Consider the following 16,253-nt stretch of genomic DNA (forward strand, 5'->3'; position numbering starts at 1 on the left):
GTCAGCAGCTCTAGGGGCACCTTGCAAACTCTCGGAAACGCGGGGAAGGCGAACCCTGTGAGTTGTTAATGAGCCTTATGAAATACGTTTTGTAATTTGAATATGCTCCATTACGCAAGACTTTGTGTCACCCAGACCGTTGCGTAAGAACGATGGTGTTACCTGCCAAGCGTGAAACAGTTTTTCACACTTACTACAAGGGGCCAGGTAACTCTTTTGATTGATCTTCCCTTATCCGGCTTTACTAAAAGTGTTTATCCTTAAAGGAGCTGTCCCGAAATGAGGTGATTTATAAGGATAAGATTGGCGTGTTCTCCAGATGGTCAAAGGGTTCATGGTATATTCCCAGTAAGTCAGATCAGTATGGAGAAAATATTTGCAACTTACAGCACAGGAAATCTTGAAAACTGGGAAAAGACCAAAATCCAAAGAGAGTTTTTGGGCAAGAACGTGAACAGACAATTCACAGGAAAGAATAGCACTGGTCCTCAAACATAAAAGACTGTTTGTCCTCACTTATAATGGAAATACGCATTGAAATTACAAAACTCTGGAGAAACAGTGTTCATAAATTTCTTCGTGGCAATGGAAAAATGACTGAAGACCTATGGAGTACCAAAATGCCATTTGCATTTATTCTTAAATCTTGCAATTCTACTTCTAACCCAAACCGTATTCTGAAAATACACCTCCACAAATAGAAACAACATGTAGGCAAGGTTACTTGTTGCAGTGTCATTTGTCATAACAAAAGTTTGGAAATAACCCGAATGTCCATTAATAGGGAACTGGTTGCACATGATAAAACCATACAATGGAAAACAATGCAGCTGTAAAAAAAAAAAAAAAAAAAATGAGTTGCTTTGGAATGAGTCCCAAGTTATATGGAAAATTGGAACGATAGGGCGCCTGGGTGGCTCAGTCAGTTAAGTGTCTGCCTTCAGCTCAGGTCATGATCCCAGGGTCCTGGGACCAAGTCCTGCATTGGGCTTCCTGCTGATTGGGGAGTCTGCCTCTCCCTTGGCCCCTCCCTCGCCACTCGTGTGTACTCGTGTGCTCTCGCGTGCTCTCAGTCTCGGAAAAAAATAAAATCTTAAAAAAAAAAAAAAATTGAAAGGATATCCTAGAAACAAAAACGGTTACCTACAGAGGATTGTGGAAAGGGTGCAGGGGAAAGAAGTAGAAGCAAAACGTCTGATTTTGAACTTCTAAAGTTTTACATAGCCAAAATAAGTGAAGGAAACAAAGTAAACGTTGAAAGCAAATTGAAACAAACTTACCTTTAAGTCAAATTGGTAACATAACTAATGTTGTTACCCAGAGAAACTAATTATTCCCCCAGGGCTTTTGAACATGGTACTCAGGCAACATCTGTGGTGGGATATGTGCTAAGGATGAAAAAGAACTACAAAGGAATCTTAAGCTTCTCTCAGTGCTTTAGAATTAATGGCGATACTGTTGCTGTGGTTTTGAAACTATATATTATAGGATAACAAGTAATACTATAATGTATAACTTTCAGGCAGAAGAGAAGAGGTACAAATATAAAATCAAGGAAATTCAGAAAAAGCCTGTAATACACTTAAATTATAAGTATCAATTTGAGCACGTGATTCTAAAAATAAATTTCCTGGTTCTGTGCACTGAAATGGCCAAGAAGCACTAGGGTGACAAACTGTCCCAAGAGATTTCCCAGGATGCTGCCTTTTCGGTGTTAAAACTGAACTGTCGGAGGCAAACCAGGATGGTTGGTCACCTTCAGGAGCAATGAGCACACTTGCCCCCCAGATCGTGGTTTCTAAATTCCATTTCTCACTAAATAGATCCAAAACTCTTTGGAGAATTGGCTGATTCCAGGCTGAGGCAGAGAAAGTACAGGATGAGTCAGACATTTTGTGCCTCAATGCAGAGGAAGTGCTTAGGCTAATAAAGGTAAGCCAACAAGACTCAGGAGAACAGGCAAAACTGATCTATAGGGATAGAAGTCAAATCCATGCTTGGCTGGGGCGGGGGGCAGAGCATGAATTGACTGGAAAGGAAAATGGGGAACTTTGGGGGGTTATGGAAATATTCTACATCTCGATTAAGGTGGTGTTTACCCAGACTTTGTATGTGTATATATATATATGTATATATAACATACATATATGTCACCATTCATCACACTGCGTCACTAAATGGGCACACTTGATGTCAATTTTACCTCATATAAGGTATACATATTTATTACGAAATACACTTCGTATAAATTAACGCTTCTTATGTATGTATGTATTCATGGTAATTTTAACATCAAAAGGAAAATGGCAACGATTAATTGTAAATACTGGATAAAAAAATCTATGACCCTAGAGTAACACTTGATGAGAGAAGGAGTGGGGGATGATTTTCCATCATTGGAAATGAGTATTACATCAAGTCACTCTGAAAATGAGCAATTAAAGGGAATATAGTATTTTGCCCTCCTTTTTTTTTTTTTTTTTTAAGAAAAGGAAAATTGTGGTTCACGCCTGGTTAATGAGGAAAACCTTTTCTTCACAATAGGGTGCTAGCAAATGTAGAATAAATAATGTAATTAGCAAATAATTAGTATGCAAATCTAAAATAATTGATTCAGGCAAGGATCATCAATGGACTTTAAAACCTTTAGATGACAGATTACTGGGAAATCAGAGTATGCATTTGGAACCAAAATATCATTTCTCAGATTATTTAATAGTGAAGAGAATACATTTTTGTAGTGGAGTCATTTTGTGGTCACCATCTGAACCAAATGAACAAATTTAGAATCTGTAATAGTGGGACAACCTCCAATTTACAGAAAATACAGGAGAAAGAGTAATAGTAACAAATCTAATGGCAGTAGCAAAATTATTCCCCCCCAAACTTTACGAAACTGTAAGCAATAACTTTTTATTGAACACCTGAGTTAGGTCTAGCCCAGTCCTCAGTATCACTATCCACCCAACTTTAAGCTACAATTTCAAAAGAGATATCAAAGTATGCTGAAAGTTATTTACATTTGGCTGTTTTGAATAGCACATGCTGTTGAGTTAGATTGACATGAAGTAAATTGGCCACTTCTTTCCCATCAGCCTAGTAGCCTATAACCTATATTCCTACTACTTTGATTTAGGAACCATCTAATAAAATATGAATAGGAAAAAAGAGGAAGAAGAAAAAAGGCATTCACAGTAAGTCTGGCCTCTGTCATTGGCACATAAGAAGTCCAGAGACCTTGGAGATGGGCAGAATTGGCAGTTAAAGAAGTTGGTGGTAATTCATGTATGCTCTTCTGAGCTCAGAGATGGTGTGACCATGACCCTGAGCATATCAAGTTTTTCCATAAGTCAGTACCTTACCTTGGTCCATTCTTCCTGTCTGCCTTGCTCTTTTACTCTTCCTTACTAGGTTATCTCCTATTGCTCATTAGCAATTAGCTTTAGAGACATTATTTAGCCTATTATGTGTTGATCATAGAGATTTGTGGTTTCACACATAGGGGAGCTAAACAAAGCTTTCTAGACCAATTTTTTGTTTTTAAGCTAGTGGTTTTACAGTGACTTTCTTACAAAGCTTTTCTTTGAGCAGCAATGCAATATACTAACCCAATGTATCTAATCCTTCAGGTTTCGTTAACGTTTACAACCGTAAAGCTAATGATGTTTAGTCTTTCTTTACAGACCAAAAGAACTCCATTGGTCTCTTTAAACAAGTTTTAAAAAATAAGTAATTATATTCATATAATAATTTTTACAAGTACTATTTTTAAAATGCTATTTCACTGTACTTATCTCCTGAACATAATACTGAACAATTTTCCAGGCTTTGTTTCCTTGTATTTTTTTTTTAAGATTTTATTTTTCTGAGAGAGAGAGTGAGAGAGTAGGAGGGGGGAGGTGCAGAGGGAGAGGGAGAAGGAGGCTCCCTGTTGGGCAGGGAGCCCAATGCAGGACTCAATCCTAGGACCCTGAGATCATGATCTGAGCCAAAGGCAGATGCCTAACCAACTGAGTCACCCAGGTGCCCCTTCTTGTATTGTTTTGAATCAGTGTATTTGTTATAAACACAAGAAACATTCATTAAATACTTGCCACACTGCACTAAATACAGAGGAAATTTTATTCCCCAAATAGTGGCTCTACTGTGAAGTTTCAATCATTCTGAATCCTTGATGGGGGCAGGGAGCAAAGATAATAGAGGTGTGGGGAACGCAGAATCACTTGTTCTTGAAAACAGGCTTGTCTAGTTCCTGGGAAATCCTTTATTAAAAAAAATAAAGGCAGACCTTGGAGATAATTTCCCTATCATGATCTCTGTCCTTGTCACCTATTCAGTGCAAATAACAGCACTTTCTGAAAAGGATTCAGTGTGCCAGCATGACTAAGCATCACTGCCCTCCTTCCAACTTGCACCAGGGTACGTACCATGGCACACACTGCTGGGAGCCATGTTCCTCTTCTTGCTGATGGTTTCCTAATGGTGTTTGAGTCATAAGATCTTCAGCCCAGGGGATGAATTATGGCTGGTATGAGCCAATGTTTCTTAACAGGAGTGCTATTGATATTTGGGGTAGGATGGATTTTTGTGTGTGTGTAAGTGTTCCGTGCATTTTAGGACATTCTGCATCCCAAGGCTAACCCACTAAATGCCAGTGGTATCTCTCTATTTATGTGACAACTGAAAGTACTCCCTCTATAGTTCCAATACCTTTGTGTGGGGAGGATTCCCCTGATGAGAATCAGTGGGGGGTATTGGAATCTTCTTTACCAGAAATCATGATACCCGATCTTCCTGCAGGCAGAATTAGCCAGTTGATCAGCTCTGGCCAGGACCAGAGGAAATCTCCTGGCGCTTCAGCTTTTTCTTTCTGATAAGAGAGGTGTACATGAGGAAAAAGTGTTTTTCACCCTCCCTTCCTCTTAACAGTCTGAGAGAGGCTGTGATGCTTGTACCTATAGGAACCATCTCACGAGCAGGAAGTACCAAGTGGGAAAACAGAAGCCAGCCTGCTGAGAATACAGAGTAGGGAGTGAAAAGTTCCTGGATTGTGGATGACATTGTTAAGCTTCCAAATGAACCCAGGGACTGCCAACTGCTGGGCTTTTTATGAAGTAAAATAGAAATATATTTTAAACCACTGTCCATCAGGGTGCATATTAACACATCACCAAACACATTCTGACTTAGGCATTTAGGGAAAAAGAGTATTTACATGATAAACAAGTTAAAGAAAATGGAAAGATACCAAGTAAAGCTAGGTTTTTCTTGGGGGGAAAATACAATAAAACAATTCACTTGCAGAGAGTTGAATACTTAAAAGTCTCAATATATGGATTATGTTTGCTTTATTGAACCCATGCATCAAAATAATTGTTCTTCCTGTACCACTTTACATTAGATTATGATTATGGCCCTCGTTGTTTAGTGACTTGATAAAGCAGAAATTTACGTACCATTATTTACTTCCAGAAACCCAAGCCTTATAAGACATAGAGCTAGCCACATTAAATATGTAAAGGGCCTGGAGAATCTTATTTTCAGAACTTTTCAAAACTACTATTCTCTTTTCCTTTGCTGCTTGCCAACCTATGGGTACAACAGTTAAGTTCTGTTGGGTCAAACCCTCAATGAAACCTCTTCTAATTTTTAAAAAGGACAGCCTTTTATTCCCCACAAATTAAAGAACCACTAGCTCAGGAGACAGTACATCCAAAAACCATGTGCCTGACTTGCTCCTGATCATTGAAAATCTGTACTTCCAGAGAAGAGCAGTTGTTCCAGTCACTGTGCTGACCACCTGCTACAGACGCCTGTTAGGAACAACATAAGATTTATTTTCATTGCTCTTTCCTGCCTTTTTTTTTTTTTTATTTTTTTTTTATTTGAAGGCAGAGAGCACAAGCAGGGGGAGTGGCAAGTGGAGGGAGAGGGAGCAGCAGACTCCCCACTGAGCAGGGAGCCCGATGCGGGGCTCAATCCCAGGACTGTGGGACCACGACCCGAGCCGAAGGCAGATCCTTAACTGACTGAGCCACCCAGGCGCCCCCTGCCTTTTTTAGCCTCTTTTCTCTATCCCACCCATCTGTGTCCAGTGCTACTGGCCACATCCAGATCTTTATCTTTTCTCATGCAAAACTCCAACAGCCTCCTAGTTGGTCCCCTGCCACCCAACAAAACCATCGTCCACAGAGCAGTTCTGGGAGATTTCCGTTTTTGGGGTTATGGAGCAGACATACTATTCCATGTTCTTCTCACTAAGCACAACAAAAAGTCCCGCATGTTACCTATGAAACAGGCGTAAGAAAGCACATGAGTTAGGGACATCAGGACCAGAGAGCAACACAAAGCTTGTCCCGTTCCCTGGGCTTTCTTTTTGCTTTATAAACCTCAGAAGCAGGCAATCTCGAAATACCAACAGGCATAGACAAAACATACTCCACCCCCCCACACACACACCCAGAAAAGTCTGCTCCCTATAACCAAAGGACCAGGGAAGAGGCAGCCCAGCAAGACAGACAATCTTTAGACAGCAACCACTCTTTACAGCCAGCACCCCCACCCGTGCCATCACTGGCTACTGATCAAAAGCATCGGTGAGCCAGGATGTGGTTAATCCGGAGACACTGGAGCAGGAGTTACCTCACAACCCTAACACGTTGTTACACCTTTTCAACAAATGATGACACCGGAAGTGCTTTTTTTTTAGTATTCTGGGAAAGAGCACCACCTTGTGATGAAAGAAAGGAAACAATTGAAACGCTGTCCTTCTAAGCCCTTGGTCAAAGCCAAGTCAAGGTGGACTTTTAGAGGATGACTCTCCAGAGGGTGGTGTACCATCCAGAGAAGGGGCTGATGAAGCCCAGCGTTCCAGATCAAGGCTGGGCTCATCCCTCTTGAGGCGGGAACATTCTGTATGAGATGTATCACACAGTGGGGGACTCAGGGTTATCTGAGGTCCTGGCTTTCTGGACAGGAAAAAGAAGATTGGGAAAGTTATAGAAAGAAAGAGAAGGAAAGTGATGCTTAACACTTCGCTGGAGGCTTTACATACATTGTTTTATTCTCACAAGCAGACTTGTAGGGAAGTGAGGTCTTGTATTAGTCCCATTTGGCAGGTGGGACAGCTGGGGCACAGAGAGGTTCAATACAGATAAGAAGAGGGAAAGCCTCAACTTGGACAAAGTTAAGCTGATTCCAGGGTCTCCTCTCCTAAACATACACAACAGGCTTCCCTCAGGAACATATGTACATATAGAAACCTTCAGCAAAATAAAGGTACAACTACTGCAGAGAACGTAACTTAAAAGTATGTTTAATCTCCTCAGCCTGATATAAAAGTAAGGGTCCCTCTTTCGGACAGCCTTATTTTATGCCTGTAGACCCCTGTGCCTAAGAGCAAGTTCCCCTCTCAGCAGGAGAAGGTTTATGTACAGTGGAGGGGGATTTTGTTCTTGTTCCGTAGAAAATAAGTGCTAAATATAGCCAAACCATCCAGTAAGTTTGAGTCATGCTTCCGCCCAAAAGAGAGGAATAACCAAATGATAATGAGGGCAGATTTGGGTAGGAGGCTATCTAAAAGTGGCTGCAGTGACCACAGGGTCTTTCTTAATAAGGAAAACCGGGCTGTCCAAGGCCATGTCCAGAAGGCATGGAAAATTTAGGTGTGTTTAGGCAAATAAATGTTTCCAGAGCTCCATTCTCTGAGCAGGGCTCAGCAGTGAGGGAGTCCTGCAGGTGGAAGGTGATGCTGGACAGAGTTTGTGGCAGCCGTGCTAATTATAATCCACGTGGGAGCCCAAGCGGGAGCCCAGAGGCAGAGAAGGGGATCCAGCCCCTAGAAGAAGGGACTGGCAAGGGCCAGGAAGTGTTCTTGGGCCTCAGACATTGAAAACAGGGAATGAATAAGAGAGCCAGGATAAATCACAGCAGCCAAATGTGCTCGTTTCATATAGGAATCTTACTAGGAGGCATTACAAAGGTAATAAATATATAGTACTTCTTTAAAAATGTTATTTAATTACTTGAGAGAGAGAGAACAGGGGGAGAGGGACAAGCAGACTCCCTGCTGAGCAGGGAGCCCGAAGCGGGGCTCCATCCCAGGACCCTGAGATCATGACCTGAGCTGAAGTCAGACAACCGACAGCCACCCAGGTGCCCCTATTTAATAAGTTTTTAAAGGATAAACCGTAGTGTGGCTTTGACCTAGGTATTTTTCCAAAACCCACTCTATATGTGGCTTCAGCCTTGGCCTTTAGAAAACTGGGATCAAGTGCTCACTTCATGGTCATTTGGACCATCCCTGGCCTTGTGCTAGACGAGAGGTTGTGTAATTGCTTCAGTTACTGTCATATTCAACTGGGGTAACAGCGTCACTCATAGAATCAAGGCAGAGTGTTCTGATTATTTTCTTTTCTTTTTTTTTAAGATTATTTATTTAACACAGAGAGAGACAGCTAGAGAGGGAACACAAGCAGGGGGAGCGGGAGAGGGAGAAGCAGGCTCCTGGCCAAGCGGGGGGCCCGATGCGGGGCTTGATCCCAGGACACTGGGATCATGACCTGAGCAGAAGGCAGACGCTTAATGACTGAACCACCCCGGTGCCCCCCGATTATTTTCAAGAGACAGATGTAGCATGGGGTGAACATCTTCTTGGGTTCTGTGTTCACTGAAGTCCTATTAGTTATATAAATGTATGTTCATTACACAAAAGCTTTAAAAGAGCTAAAATGTATTTAGCTCTTTTAAATACATTTCTCTTCTGTTTAATATCATTTAAATTCTTATCAACATTTATTGACTCAAAAGAATATAACGGTCTTCCTAAAGTTTTCTACCTAATATTTAACATTCTCATTTACTTCAACCTATCTTCAAATGTATTTAGCTTTCTAAGTGTTCTTAATAACTACTTTGTACAGGGGTGCCTTGGTGGCTCAGTCGGTTAAGTGTCTGACTTTGGCTCATGATCTTTGGTCATGTTCTCGGGGTCCTAGGATTGAGCCTCATGGAAGGCTCCATGCTCAGCGGGGAGTCGTCTTCTCTCTCTCCCTCTGCTCCGCCCCCCCTCGTGCTGTCTCTCAAATAAATAAAGAAAATCTTTAAAAAAATAAAAATAAAAAATTAAGTTAAATTCATACTACTACTAAATGTTTTATTTTTTTATTTTTAATTTTTTTTTTAGAGAGGGAGGCAGGAGGGTCAAAGGGAGGGGCAGAAGGAGAGAATCTCAAGCAGTTTTCCCACTGAGCCCTGAGCCCCCCACCTCCCTGCCTCAACATAGGGCTCAATCTCACAACCCTGAGATCATGACCTGAGCCGAAATCAAGAGTCAGGCGCTTAACTGACTGAGCCACCCAGGCGCCCCAACTTTTCTAAAGGAATTTTCAAGAGACATTTGAAAACAACTCAGGATGCCATAACATCTTGAAGAACCTAAGTTGTAACTTTTCATACTACTTGCTAGATTTAAAGTCATGTTTGGGCTGATTAGAGGTGGGTACCCTTGGGGAAGGTGGCGCTGTGGGTGCAGGCTTGCCTCTAAAATCCCCACCAAAATGACCCATGGGACAAACTCATGGGGAAAAAAAATCCACATTACTGCTAGAAATCTGAAGTGCCACTCAAAGACCAAAAATCTGGGAGAATTTCTGGTAGACATAGTCTTTTTTTTTTTTTTTTTTAATTGGGGGGAGGGGAGGGAGGCTGAAGGAGAGAGAGAGAGAGAATCCTCAAGCAGACTCCCTGCTGAGCAGGGAGCCCCACACGGGGCTCGATCCCACGACCCTGAGATCATGATCTGGGCAGAAACCAAGAGTCAGAGGCTTAACTGACTGAGCCCCCCAGGCATCCCTCTGGTAAACATAGGCTTGGTGTGTCGCTGTCACATTGGGTAGCAATGACTTGTGGGATGTGATCGCACAGTGACTCTACTGTATCATTATGTTGGCTGGCTGAGCTTGGTTTTTTCTTTGCCCCTGGACAAAAATGCTGGTGCCAGGACGTCTTTCTTTCTTTCTTTCTTTCTTTCTTTCTTTCTTTCTTTCTTTCTTTCTTTCTTTCTTTCTTTCTTTCTTTCTTTCTTTCTTTCTTTCTTTCTTTCTTTCTTTCTTTCTTTCTTTCTTTCTTTCTTTTTCTTTCTTTCTTTCTTTCTCTCTCTCTCTCTTTCTTTCTTTCTTTCCTTTTTTTTTTTTAAATTGTAGGTGATAAATCATATAATCACTTTAAGTTGGGACACAGGCTCAGTGTTAAATGCCCAGTCCTATGTACAAACCTCTGCCGTGGACTTTAAGTTGAGACTTGTCCTTTAGTGTAGGACTGCAGTGGGAGAAGGAGGGGGAAGTCTGCAGTCTGCAGTGGGAGGAGAGGGAAGCTGGTGGGCTCTTCCAGTCTTGGGCCTTCTTCTCCTGCTCTTCCTCTCCTAGCATGCTAACCCTGGTTTCTGGCTTTCCAGGGATTGAGCTGCAGGAGAGAGGAGATGTGGGCTTATGGTTCATGCTGGTGGTGTGGGGAGGGAGGGGCCTGTGGGGGAATCTTAACTTGACTATTACTGTCTTGTCTGGCTGTTGTTTGACACTGACTCTTATGGTTTTGGAGACCACCTGTCACTTAGGATTTCTCACCCAGAACGTAGTCAAAAAGCTGAGAAACTGTATTGTGTTCCAGGGAAGCTTAAGAAAACGAGATCTCTGCTTTATGCTGACCCTGAAAGAAAAGTAGGCCAGCAGAAAGTCAAATTTTAACAAAAATAAATGTTATGTCCAAAGACCAGTCATTTATTTATTTATTTTTAAGTTTTTATTTATTTATTTGACAGAGACAACAGCGAGAGAGGGAACAGAAGCAGGGCGAGTGGGAGAGGGAGAAGCAGGCTCCCCGCTGAGCAGGGAGCCCGATGCGGGGTTTGATGCCAGGACCCCGGGAATCGTGACCTGAGCCGAAGGCAGACGCCCAATGACTGAGCCACCCAGATGCCCCCAAAGACCAGTCATTTAAACATAACTTCCAAAGTGCATACCCAGAGATAGGTGTTCTTCATTTAACACTAAGAGACATCTTCTTATTCCACGTGATCAAAAAAGCTGGAGTCAGAAAAAAAATGTCATGTACTTACCTTAAACAATGCATTTTAACTTAAAACATGCAAATGCATATCCATTCAATACTTTTCAGATGAAGAGCCAGAAAATTGTTGGAGCTGCCCATGACCACACTAATCATGCGTTGTCTATGGTTTCCGTTTTCAGTTCTCTGCTGTGGGGTGGGAACTTGAAGATACCTGCAAAGCAATCTGATCCTTTCACCATTCAATGATCTTCCCAATCTTATATTACTTGTTTTGCCCTCATCTAATTGAACAGTGATTATTTTTAGTGGCTCACCTTTATTGAAACTTTACCAAGTATTCACTTTAGTTTTCATTAAAATAACTTGCTTTCTCACATCTTATCAGTTTACATAGGACTTCGTTAAATCACGTAATTTAAATAACTGGTAAATAAGTAAAACTAGGCATAGATCTGTTAGGGGAACAAATACACCTGCCTCTTGGTAAGCATCCACCCCACCTGCTGGGGCAGTAGTGAGTGGTCTGGCCCTGATAATTCATGGGCTATGGGCATCTGTCACTATGCCCTACAGAGGAATGGAAAGATGTCTGTTAATCTGGAAAGCTGTTGAGGTGGACTGTGTATGAAAGCTTCTATGATATGTATTCTGCCCTGAACGGCATGGTATGGTGGAAAAGCATGGGTTTCTCCACTGTGTCTTCCATGGTCTGGCATCCTTTGCTGACTAACTCACTTGGTGTGACGTTTTTGTAATAGTTTTACCTCTAGGACAGTGGTCCTCAATTGGAGATGATTTGGCCCCCAAGGGACATTTGGCAATGTTTGAGACATTTTTGGTTGTCAAAGCTGGAGGTAGGTGAGTGCTATTGGCATCTAGTGGGGGGGTAACAGGGAGGTGGATGAATATCCTACAATCTACAGGGCAACTCCCATAACAGGGTCATCTGGTCCAAAATGTCAGCTCTGCTGGGGGGAGAGATCCTGCTCTCTGGGTTCTGGCCTCTGACCCCAGACTCCAGTGTTTGGGTGGCTTTTGGCCTTCCCATCAGCACTCCCAGATGTCACCATCCTTCCTGAGTGACAGGCTCCCCAGGTCTGTGACAGCTCCTGGAGATAAGGATGATGGCTGGTTCTATACACAACTCATAACGAGCTTAGCATCCAGAGGACAGTTGGTATGTCATTGTTTAAATAATAACAACATGGGCGGCTGGGTGGCTCAGTCGTTGGGCTTCTGCCTTCGGCTCAGGTCATGATCAGGGTCCTGGGATCGAGCCCCGCTTCAGGCTCCCTGCTCCGCAGGAAGCCTGCTTCTCCCTCTCCCACTCTCCCTGCTTGTGTTCCCTCTCTCGCTATCTCTCTTTCTGTCAAATAAATAAAATCTCAAAAAAAAAATAAAAATAAATTTATAAATAATAACAGAACACAGAGGTTAAAGCACTAGTTGAAATCCTTTCTCATTCACCTTCCAGTTCCAACTAATGGAGTCAGCCGCTACCAGAAGTAAGATTATGAATTCCCTACAGCCTGGCTCAAAGGTGGAGAGGTTCATGATGTGGACAGGCTGTGCAGGTTTGGCAGCTTCCCCCACTGGGAAATACAGAAGGGAGATTGAAAAGAAGAGCAGTTCTGGGCTTTAACAGAGTGTTGGGCTTGATCCTTTCTGATTTTGCTCTCCACTCATGCCCTTGGAGAAAGGGGATCATGGAACCTATGCGCCCTGAACATTGGGGGTGAGCTTGGACACTACCCGCTTTTTGTCAGGATATTTTTGAAGGTGGAGGCACCAACCCGTCTCAAGGGGAGGATGGTGATGAAGCATGAAACCAGGCTGCCCTGCCCTGCATGTTGATCAAAGGAACATTCACCCAGAAAAGGGACAGGGGAGCCTAACAGAGGCATGGCCACACCTGGGCAGGGACAAGGGGTCTACCTGACAGAGAGCCAGCTGGGGTGAGGCTGAGCCAGATATGTCATCTGTATAAAAACGCTTGTACATATGTGGGGCCACTAAAATGAAGTTGAACCAGACCGAGATAAAACGCACCTCTTCTCTCTCAGCCCCTGACTGTGGCTGGAACTGGTACCTGGGGTCAGATGACACCAAAGCAGGAGACAGCTAAGAAAGGCCAGCCCTCCTGGATACAGACTCCCCTTTCCCTCCCTGCAGGTGAGTGCCAGCAAGCCCTCTGAAGGAGCAGGGCAGGGAGGAGAGGGGAGGGGAGTGCCGTGGGGGAGTCCCTAGTGGGAAGGAGACCCAGTGATTGTGATTATAAACTCAACAGTGGCTGACAGTTTGATAACCAGATTGGATTACAGAAAGCTGTGAACTGCTGTATTAGTTTGCTTGGGTTGTAAAGCAAAATACCATCGACGGGGTGGCTGAAGCCACAGAAATCTATTTTCTCACAGTTCTGGAGGCGGGAAGTCTGAGATCATGCTGTCAGCAGGACTGATTTCTCCTTAGGTCTCTCTCCTTGGCTTGCAGATGGTCACCTCTCAGCCTGTGTGTGACTTTATCTCCCCTTATAAGGACACCTGTCACACTGGCTTAGGGCCCACCCTGAAACTCTCATTTTAATTTAAGCACCTTTTTAAAGGCCCTATCTCCAAATACAGTCACATTCTGAGGTACTGGGTGTTAGATCTTCAACATATAAATTTTGGGGGGACACAATGCAGTCCATAATAACTGGGTTAAGTACTAACCTGGTCTGGGACAAAACTAAGATGTCTGCTCAAGGGAGGGTTGAATGTTCAGGGTCAGTGTTGAGATTAAGAGAACTTCTGGTTTGTACATCACTGAGAGGACACTCTTCAAACCCCATACTAAGAGTAATTGATGAGCCTTCTTTCATAATCAACGAGACTATCTTGTACCAATATATAGCTGACTAGCTCCTTAAACTAAATTAATACTCTCTTTTTTAAAGATTTTATTTATTTATTTATTTATTTATTTATTTATTTATTTATTTATTTAAGAGAGAGAGACAGAGATAGTAAGAGAGAGCATGAGTGGGGTGGGGGCAGGGAGAGGGAGAATTAGACTCCCCGCCCAGCAGGGACCCCGATGGGGGGCTGGATCCCAGGACCCCAGGATCACGACCTGAGCCAAAAAGGCAGACGCTTAACTGACTGAGCCACCCAGGTGCCTCTCAATTAATACTCTTAGGGTCAAAACACTTCTAGTCTTATTTCACATGATTTTATGCTATTTTCCCCACAAAAGGGCCAGTGAAGATGTAAGCCAACACCAGAGTAGGGGGGTGTAGGCCAAGATAGCTGGTGTTCTGGGACATGCCTGAGGTGGGACCCAAAGTTCATACTATTCCCAGTGGACCAAGTTCTGGCATGAACCTCTGTGGTATATGAGGCCAAGCCTCCTGCACACCTACTCTGGTTCCTTGGTGTGGGGTGTAACCCCTGGCATATGCTGGCCAGGAGATATAGCCAGCCTGAGATCTTTATGCTTGGTCATTGCCCTCAGGGATGTGGGTCCATTCATCTTGGGTAGCTCTCGGGAATTATTGTTAGAACTGTGCCCGTGAATCAATTTTATTCCGTGATAATACTGGGATGTTAATAGATCAACCCACTTCTCACACAGAATACATTGGCCAAGTTGTTTTTCTACCTAGTGTGATGGTTAATTTTACGTGTCAATTTGGAGGGTGTTTTGGATGAAATTAACATTTAAATGGGTGAACTTGGGTAAAGCAGATTGCCTTCCATAATGTGGGTGGGCCTCATCCAATCAGCTGAGGACCTGAACAGAACAAAAACTGACCTCCTAAGCAAGAGGAATTCTCCCTCAGATTGTCTTTGCACTGGATCCACACGATTGGCTGTCCTGGCTCTCCAGCCTGTCAGTTCACACTGTAGACTCTGGGCTTGCCAGTCTCCATAATCCATGAGTCAATCCCTTATAATATATCTCTTTCTCTCTCTGTATACAAATCATATCAATTCTGTTTCTTTAAAAAAAAGATTAATTTATTTATTTTGGAGAAAGAAAGAGCACACAAAGGAGAAGGGGAGAGGGAGAGAGAGAATCCCAAGCAGGCTCTGTGCTGAGCCCAACGCTGGGCTCAATCTCATGACCCTGAGATCGTGACCTGAGCAGAAATCAAGAGTTGGACGCTTAACCAACTGAGCCACCCAGGTGCCCCTCAATTCTGTTTCTTAATACATCTCTTTCTCTCCATATATCAATTCTGTTTCTCTGGTAAACTCTGACTAATACACCCGGAGTAGTTACGATGGTGGGTTATTCATTCCCCTAAAGGGGTAGACATTGCATTGTCTTTATGGAGGGATCTGCTGGACTCTAGATATGGGACCCCCTTTCTTTTTACGCTCCTCTATTCTGGTTTCCCAGGTTTATGGCCTGCAAGGGTGGGAAAAGTCAGTGCTTCCACACTGCGCACGTGTGGAAAGCGTGACCCAGTGCCAAAGGCAGCTCTAGGAAGCTGGGTTTTCACTGAGGCTAAGAAGTAATGTGATTGAAAGTACAACCCAACACGAGAACAGAGGGGCAGTATCAAGCTCGGGTCCAAGAATTATGACCTGAGTCATATGCAAGAGATGAGTCTGGAGATTAGGTTTCACATTTTTTTCAGGCTGGAAATATGCACAGCTAACTGACTACATCTCCCAGCCTTCTCTGTAGCTAAGTATATGTTGGGTTAATTACTACAAAGGGTCCTTAAAAGGGAGACAGCTGGGGCCCAACCTTTTCTCCTTCCCTCTTCATGGGAAGGAGGTGAGATGGCTGGTGCTCTAGAAACTATCACGGATCATGAAGCAACTCTGAGGATAGAGGAGCCTGGGTCCTTGATCATCTCATGGCACTGTCAGCCCAGCCCTGGACTGCCTACTTCAGATTGCTTTTACATGAGGGAATGGATATGCTCTTCTGTGTTTGAGACACTCAGTCACTAGAACATGAACGTGATTAATAACTGGCTCAAAATGATTTCATCTTAACCCATATTTTGCTTTCTGCAGCCAATATGTTGGTATAATGTGGCGGGTCTGAGTAGCCTTGGGAAGTTTATGCAAGGGAAATGCCCAGTTATGATGCCAGATATGGCAGATGACGTCCTGAGCTGGCTGGAGGAATTTGGGACAGACCCCAGTCAACAGTAATCTTAATTCCGGGCCAATACTGAATAAGTACTT

The 16,253-nt window shown here is 43.2% G+C and overlaps 1 long non-coding RNA gene across 1 annotated transcript; it reads left to right on the forward strand.

The window, feature by feature from the left end:
• Positions 1-81: 81 nt before the first annotated feature.
• Positions 82-13,239, forward strand: LOC113926567. The gene is made up of 3 exons (XR_003521359.1): positions 82-207; positions 12,542-12,641; positions 13,131-13,239. It is a non-coding gene; the product is annotated as an uncharacterized LOC113926567 (long non-coding RNA).
• The last annotated feature ends 3,014 nt before the right edge of the window (positions 13,240-16,253 follow it).

This window comes from Zalophus californianus, chromosome 7, assembly GCF_009762305.2.
Source record: "Zalophus californianus isolate mZalCal1 chromosome 7, mZalCal1.pri.v2, whole genome shotgun sequence".
Classification (NCBI taxonomy): domain Eukaryota; kingdom Metazoa; phylum Chordata; class Mammalia; order Carnivora; family Otariidae; genus Zalophus; species Zalophus californianus.